At 48.2% G+C, this 7073-nt stretch overlaps 1 long non-coding RNA gene across 1 annotated transcript; it reads left to right on the top strand.

Moving 5' to 3' along the window:
- The first annotated feature begins 417 nt into the window (after window positions 1-417).
- On the top strand, window positions 418-5931 carry LOC118257601 (uncharacterized). The gene is made up of 3 exons (XR_004781636.2): window positions 418-564; window positions 3428-3531; window positions 4680-5931. It is a non-coding gene; the product is annotated as an uncharacterized LOC118257601 (long non-coding RNA).
- The last annotated feature ends 1142 nt before the right edge of the window (window positions 5932-7073 follow it).

Raw genomic sequence — 7073 nt, forward strand, 5'->3', positions numbered from 1 at the left:
ACAAACGGAAAAGAGAAAAGTACAAGGTGAAGAAGACTACAAGCCTTCATCAGAAAGACCCCAAAGTGCAACCACCAGAGGGTACTGCGCATGTGAAAGTACGAGGGACAATATGATAATTAGTTCTGAGAAACCATTAACATAAATCCTGCCCTTTCTTGGAAAATCATATGAATATGTATGTTACCATACCATAAATAAGTACTCATTGTCTTGCTTAGGTGTACGTGTTTGGTGGAATTATCCGCCACATACCCAGCACTGTTAATAAAGAATACCTGCTTTCTAATTCTCCAAAACAAGTCTTGGAAAGTTATACTGCTTTTTGTGTTTCAGCAGGTGATCTGGGGGGCACCTTGCCACCCATGAGGGCCCCAAGCTAAAGCAGCCTGCTCCCAACAGATGGACCCCGCGACACTGACCCACACCTGGAGCAGCTCTTGAAGAGCCGCCATCCATGGAAAAGCCCATGCAGGAGCAGCCCATGAAGGATAGCACCCCGCAGGAAGGAGCCCAGGCTGGAGCAGGGGAGAGAGTGACGGTGAAGGAGCAGATGAAACAAAGGTTCTTTCCTATTCTTGCATAGCTGCCTGCCTAATCATTTCCCCCTTTTCTCCAGTGAATAACATACTCAAGATTGACATTTCCCCTCCAGGATTATAAATTAGGCCCTAGAAACTGATCTAACTGTTCTGCTAGTCTTGTAGGGACCTCAATTAAAGACTTAATTTCCTTCTTAAAACTCCTAACCTCTCTGCTTGGGCGAGGGGGGGCACACAGAGAGGTAACAACCTATTTGTCGTTGTTCCACTGTGAACTCCCTAAGTGGATACATAGGAGCGTTAGTACTCTTAGTATCAGGGAAGGGGAAATTCTCAGTATCTCTTCTACATTGTTCTAATTCTTGCCAGAGCCTAGAGTGCACTCCTTCTCTAGAGACAGTGTTAATTGCAGTCCCTGGCTGCCTTCTTGGAGCAGCTGCTGCTGCCACTGGTGCAATATTAGGGTTATAGGGAGGGGGTAAATTATCTAAGGGTTCCCATTGGCCCGTCCTTCCCTATGACTCCTCTTTCTCCTGGTCCTGACGATTTTTCAATAAAAATTGACTTAACCCTGCACGCAGCAAGCAGCATAACTCGACTCCTCCTCCAAAAAAGGAGTCTTACTGTTCTCATATAAATTTAAACACCGAATTTTCATCAGACCCGTATTTTGGCCAAAATATTGCTGTTCCTTCAATTGGTTCCTTTGTCCAGATTAATACACAGTATTTAATCATTTTCTTTTTATCATTTCCTCTAATTTTGGGATTATTTTTCCAATTTCTTATCATTCTTCCTCAAGGACTGTTGGTAGGCACTGCCCTAGTGCTCTGGAATCTGCTCCCTGTCCTCTGGAACCCTTATTTCCCATTTTTCCTAGCCCTTGTCAATGTGCTGCTCCTAATGTTCCAGTTCTAGAAAATGGGGGTGTACTGCCGAGCACTTTACCATGCAAGGGAGTACTGTACACCAGATTTCCCCAAGACTCTTCCTTCCCCACTTTTACCTTTCGCTTTGTGCCCCTCGTGGAGCTACAGAACTACAGATCGGGACTTCACAATTGCTTCGTACAAAAGTACATCTCAATCACACTTTACACAAGAGTCTTACCCAACCCCCAAGGCAATAATTACTATTTCTTTCTTTGGTCTGTGCACAGAGTTACTGGGTCAGTTGTCAAAACTGGAGAACTTGCCCAGTACCTACCTTCCTTTCTTTCCTAATTCTTCACCGATCCTGCCTTCTCAACCAGTCTCGGTTCCTCCGATGAGCTAATCCCAGAGAATCCTGGACGAGCCCCTTATTTATGAGAAACAATCTGCAGCCAATAACACAGGCTCAAGCGAGGATCTCAGTGAAGTAGCATTTTTTTTGTGATTGCAATGATGGGCATCCTGCAAGCAGGAGCACACAGCAAAAGTGTGTCATAACCTTATGTTCCCTATTACCCAATGCTTGATTCCTCCTGTTTCCTCATTGGCTGAGTACTACAGGTTCACAAACTACTCAATGCTTATTAGTATACCATATATTTACAATTTTATTTGACCAACCATTAAATTTTCCTTTTCCTTTTTTTTTTCTTCTTCTCTCGTGACTAGAGGGCCTGTGATTTTCTGTTTTTACTGATATCACGCTGCTCGTCTTGTTTTTCTTAGCTATCCTACTAAACTACACAATCACTTTTGAGTGTGCAAGGTTAGTGGAATTTTCCACTGCAAAAACACAACTTTAATTCTTACATGAGACAAACATCTGTGGCACGAAGATCAAGGATGACTTCTCAGAGGTAAGCAGCTCTCCCTTTGTCCCCCCATCCTCTGAGGAACCCTCCTTACGCTCGTTGCACATTCTTGAGGCCCACAACACTCATTTTCTCCTCTACTTAGCATTCCTAGTCCCTCCTTTACTTGCCCTCCCCCCCCCCGGCCCCTTACTAAGGATGGGTGTGCTCTACTCAGGTCTCTCCTGAGATCCTGCAGGTATTTTAAATCTGCACAGCATCCTTTCTGGTTTGTACAATGCCACTATTTGTTCTGTGCCCCTTGAGGACACCTGTTGCCTTCTCAGATCCTGAGGTTTTTTTTGGTTTTGTTTTGTTTTTTAACTGTGTGCCAGAGGGCATGCAGCCAGGATGGCTGCCTTTTCTGTCCTATTAAACTGGGGAGAAGTTGGGATTGAGTATTAGCGTTAAGACTAAATGCTAGAATCAACCTCCATATTAATTTAAACTCTCCTGTACTGCAAAGCATGCATAGTTGAGACAGGGAAGATGCTAATTAGACGGGGAAGATGCTAAAACTTATCTGAATTAATATTTAGCTACATATATGGTAAAATATGCTGATTATCAGGGAATGTAGATGGGAACCTTATGAGAAGCAGATGTAAAAAGGAAGATATTGCTCAAGGCCAACAGTAAGGGAAGGATGAACAATTTGTTGGCAGAAAACAAGGCAAAGATAAGCAAAAAAATCCTAAATACTGTCCAACAGAAGGTCAAAGTCCAGGAAAGTAAAAAGTTTAACCTCCTCTTCCTCGTTGCCTGAAAGACCCCAGCCCGCGACCACCAGGCTACATTGTGCAGGCGCAACTGGGAGGAGCTAAGGGCGGGGAGTATGGAAATGAGCACTTGGAAGAGGTCTGCCTGTTTGGGGGAAAAAATGAATATGCATTAGATCTCATGTAATATGTAACAGTACTATGTATAAAACTGCGAGAAACTACCGAGAAGGTTGCGTACTTTTTGAGGGAAGCTATTCCCAGTGCACCCGGTGCACCGTAATAAGGTATACCTACTTTACAACCCTATGGTTGTGGAGTCATTTCCGTGCGTCATAGTTATGTATGCAATGATAGTCTTCTCCTTGTCTTTGGTTTACCAGGGTAGAAGCAGCTGCCACTAGGACCCCTGTGGGGTTTGTTGCTGCGCGAAGGTGACACACCGGGTAAAATGAGAAGAGCTGCAGCTGATGTGCTGCAATTACAGGTTTGTCCCGCTTCAGCTTTAAGAAATAGACAAATGCTTGTAGGGCTTTCCAGTATGCTAGATGTGGTTGTGACTTGTGAGGAAATTTCTTTCTACCTGTCCATCTATCTATCTGTCTATCTATTTATTATGTCCAAAGAGTTTTGCTTGAACGGAGTGCAATAAAAGAGGCCTAATGCCTGTACTGAACAGCAAGAGAAAGCATAAAACACCTGTATAAGTGCAGGCGGGGGCAAAGTTGAATGGGAATTGAGTGGTTGGGGTTCTTTCCAACAGAACTCGGTATGCAGACAGATAGCTATTCCTACCGAAGATCCTATTGGTTACAAAAGGTAGTAGTAACCTTGCAGTTTCTATGTTCTGTAGCATCTGTAGCAAAATAAACTGGCAGATGAATAAATGAGCAGGTACAAATACACGTGAATCTACAGCTGAGATTAAATAACGTGCAGTTTCTTCTGTGTTTTATCTTTCAAAGCACGTTGTTGCCGAGCGCCTGAGCTTTTTGCTCGCGTTACCGAGGAAAGGAATGGCTGCGCTTCTTCCCCCCGCCATCCCCGTCTTTTTTTCTTTTTTTTTTTTTTTTTCTCTCCTCTTCTCCCTTGATGACAGGGACTTGAAATGTTTTTCTCGGATGTCCACGTGAAAATTTTAAAAATGCTAACAGTGAACACTGACAGAATTGGGTGACTTTTTCAAGGTAGAGGGTAAAGAACGTAGAAATTTCTAGTATGTTAATGTTACTCTGTTAACAAAACTAACGTACTAGCCGCTTGCTGTTCCTAGCTTTTTTGGTTTGGTTTTCCTTTCAGTAGTCTCCCCAAAGGCTTCTGTGGGTACAATGTGTATCTTTTCTGTTCTTCCAGAACTCATTTGGCAGGAAAGACGACCATGAAATCTGAGGGCTGTGGACCATCTACCAGATGGTTGTTGCAGATGCCTTCGGTCATGTTATTTGTCCCTTTGGCTCGCCGTTTCCGTTATCTTGAGTTGAATTTTGTGTAGCGCTATGTTTGCAGTGGTAACATTGCTGCTGAGGTGTTTTTGATTAAAAACGATCTTAACTGTAGTAGTGAATTCACTGAGTGTGGCTTTGTGTAATGACTCCTACGATCAAAGCTTTTTTTTTTTTTTCTCCTTTGTCACAGATAGGAGAAAAGCTGTTTCCAGCGAGACGGAGAAGGAATTAATTATACCTCTGCCTCATCCCGTGAGACCGGAAGACACTGAGTAACTTAACTGTAAACTGCAATTCTCAGAAGACATAGTAAGAGTCTCAGGTTCCTTCTCTGCCTGCCCCCCAAAGCCTTAGGGATGAGAAATCTTAGGCTTTATGTTTCTCCCTATGAAATACTGTCGCATTAAGGGGCGTAGCTGACTGTTACGGGTCTGGTCGGATTCAGGGTACTGAACTATTACGGTCATGGGTTTACCAATAATGTAGCACGCCCTCGCTCTAGTCACGTTCAATGAGAACTGTCACGGCTAGGAACAATGCAATGAAGGGCAATTTATTACGGCAACAAGGACACAGGTTCTTTGGATTGGCAGAGATAAATTCACTGTCGGCAAAAGCAAACGAGCACGCATGAAATACACAAGTACTCATCGTGGCTGTTAACACGTTAAAAGGCACAAAGACTCTAGAGATTTCTAAGTTTCCAAGGAGACACCTGGTATAACCAAGTGTTCAAATTTTACCCCACAGCGTCCCAATGGGGGGAGGGGGATAAGAGGCTCAGCCTGTTGACTGATCCCAGAAGTCAGAAGTCAGTTTTGTGATGGTATCTTGCCTAACATCCCCTTTCTCTTAAGCCAGTTTACATTATTTTATGTCTTTTAGGTGGAGCTTGGGTGACTCTAGTCAGGCATATCTTAGCTTTGACTGGTGAAAAGTTTTCTTGCTTTCATTTAAAGGTGTAGACTCCGAGAAGTTCAGAGTGCATGCTCAGCGAGGGGTGGTCGCACCTTGGAGGTGGGGAGCTTTTGGGATGGAGGTGTGTTTTGGTATTCTAAAGATACTAGAATGAGCAAAAGTTCCCTAGAGTACAGCATTTTGTCAGGTCGTTGGCTCCGGGTAGCAAAGATGCAGCTTACTGCTCTTGGTGTGCACAAGAGCAGTCGGGTCCTCATCTGGTCACAGAGCCTATCCGCGGTGTCTCCACTCCACTCTGCACTCCGTCCTGTTCCTTAGAGTCAGCACACCAAGTTCCCCTTGTGCGGTAGCATCTAAGGTTGGAGGCCTAGGGAACACTTAGGTAGCGCAGCTGCCCTCCACTCTTCCAGCTTCTTCAATGCTGTATGTTTTCTTTAAAAGGTGAATATTAGTTTAATTTGCCTAGTTACTTCAGGCAATTACTCCACAACTACCAAAAGCAATAGTGAGGAGCCCACTTCCAGCATCCAGTCCCCACGGGATGGACGGACAGACGGATGCTGCTCAATGCCTTGCCTGCCAGGGGAAGGGGAGAACGTCCGGTCAGGGAGCCCCACCACAGGCCCCCTCCCAGGAGTCCTGCACAGCAGTTTAATAAAGTTTGCTTTCTGGTTTGTGCCCCTCTCAATGGTTGCAGCCCCGGGAAGTGGCCGTCGCCGTGTCTGTAGGCGCAGATTCCGTAGCAGGAAGGGTGCGGAGAGGGCAGGGGCTGGGGGGCTTGGCCCCGTGTCTGTCGGCCGCTGGATGGGGACGGCCTCTCGGGGGCAGCCGGTGGGGGCGGGGGGCTGCAGACTGGGGGACCGTGGCAGGAGGGGCCGTCAGCACTGCGCTGTCTTTGCTCTCCGGGCTGGGGGGGGGCGGTCTGCGTGGGCGGAGCGGTTGGCCACTGCGACCAGGGCTGCTTGCGGAGGAGCAAGGGGGGCGGGATGGTTCCCGGCAGGACCCCCAGGGCAGGGGAGGGCGTCGGGGAGGCCGGGTCCCGCGGGATCGGCGGCCGGGGCAGGAAAAGCCCAGGCGGGGCTGGCGGGGACCGCAGGACAGGGACGCCGGGCTAGCTCCAGGGCGTCCACAGCAGTGGGCGGCTGGGAGCGTCTTGCCCCGCAGCATGCTGGGAGTTGTGGTCCTCGGGCTGGTGGACGGCCACGCTGGCTTCCGTGGCATGCCGGGAAATGTAGTTCCGCCTCGCTGCTCGGCTTCCAGGACGAGAGCGGCTCGGGGACAGGCAGGAAGGGCGGCCGTCTCCTCCGCGACAGCGGAGCCGGGCGCTTCTTCTTGCCGCTTCCGTGTGATTTTCCGCGCGGGTCCCGCCGTTTCCATTAACGACGAAACGGTTCGGGAAGCCTTGCCTGGTTCCGCGCATGCGCGGAGTCAGCCGGCGGAAAGCCGGCACGCGTGCGCAATAGCGGCGCGTCACTGTCTGCCGTCACCTGCTGGCGGAAGCAGCCGCATGGCAGGCAGAGCGGTGCCACGCATGCGGAATTCCGCCGCGTCGCGCCCTCTGCCGCCACCTGCTGGCGAAAAAGCGGTACTGAAGGCCGAGCGGCGCCGCGCATGCGTGGTAACGCCAGCGCCGCCGGCCTTCTCGTTACTGCCCCTGCCCGCGGCA

This window comes from Cygnus atratus, chromosome 17 (genome assembly GCF_013377495.2).
Source record: "Cygnus atratus isolate AKBS03 ecotype Queensland, Australia chromosome 17, CAtr_DNAZoo_HiC_assembly, whole genome shotgun sequence".
NCBI lineage: Eukaryota > Metazoa > Chordata > Aves > Anseriformes > Anatidae > Cygnus > Cygnus atratus.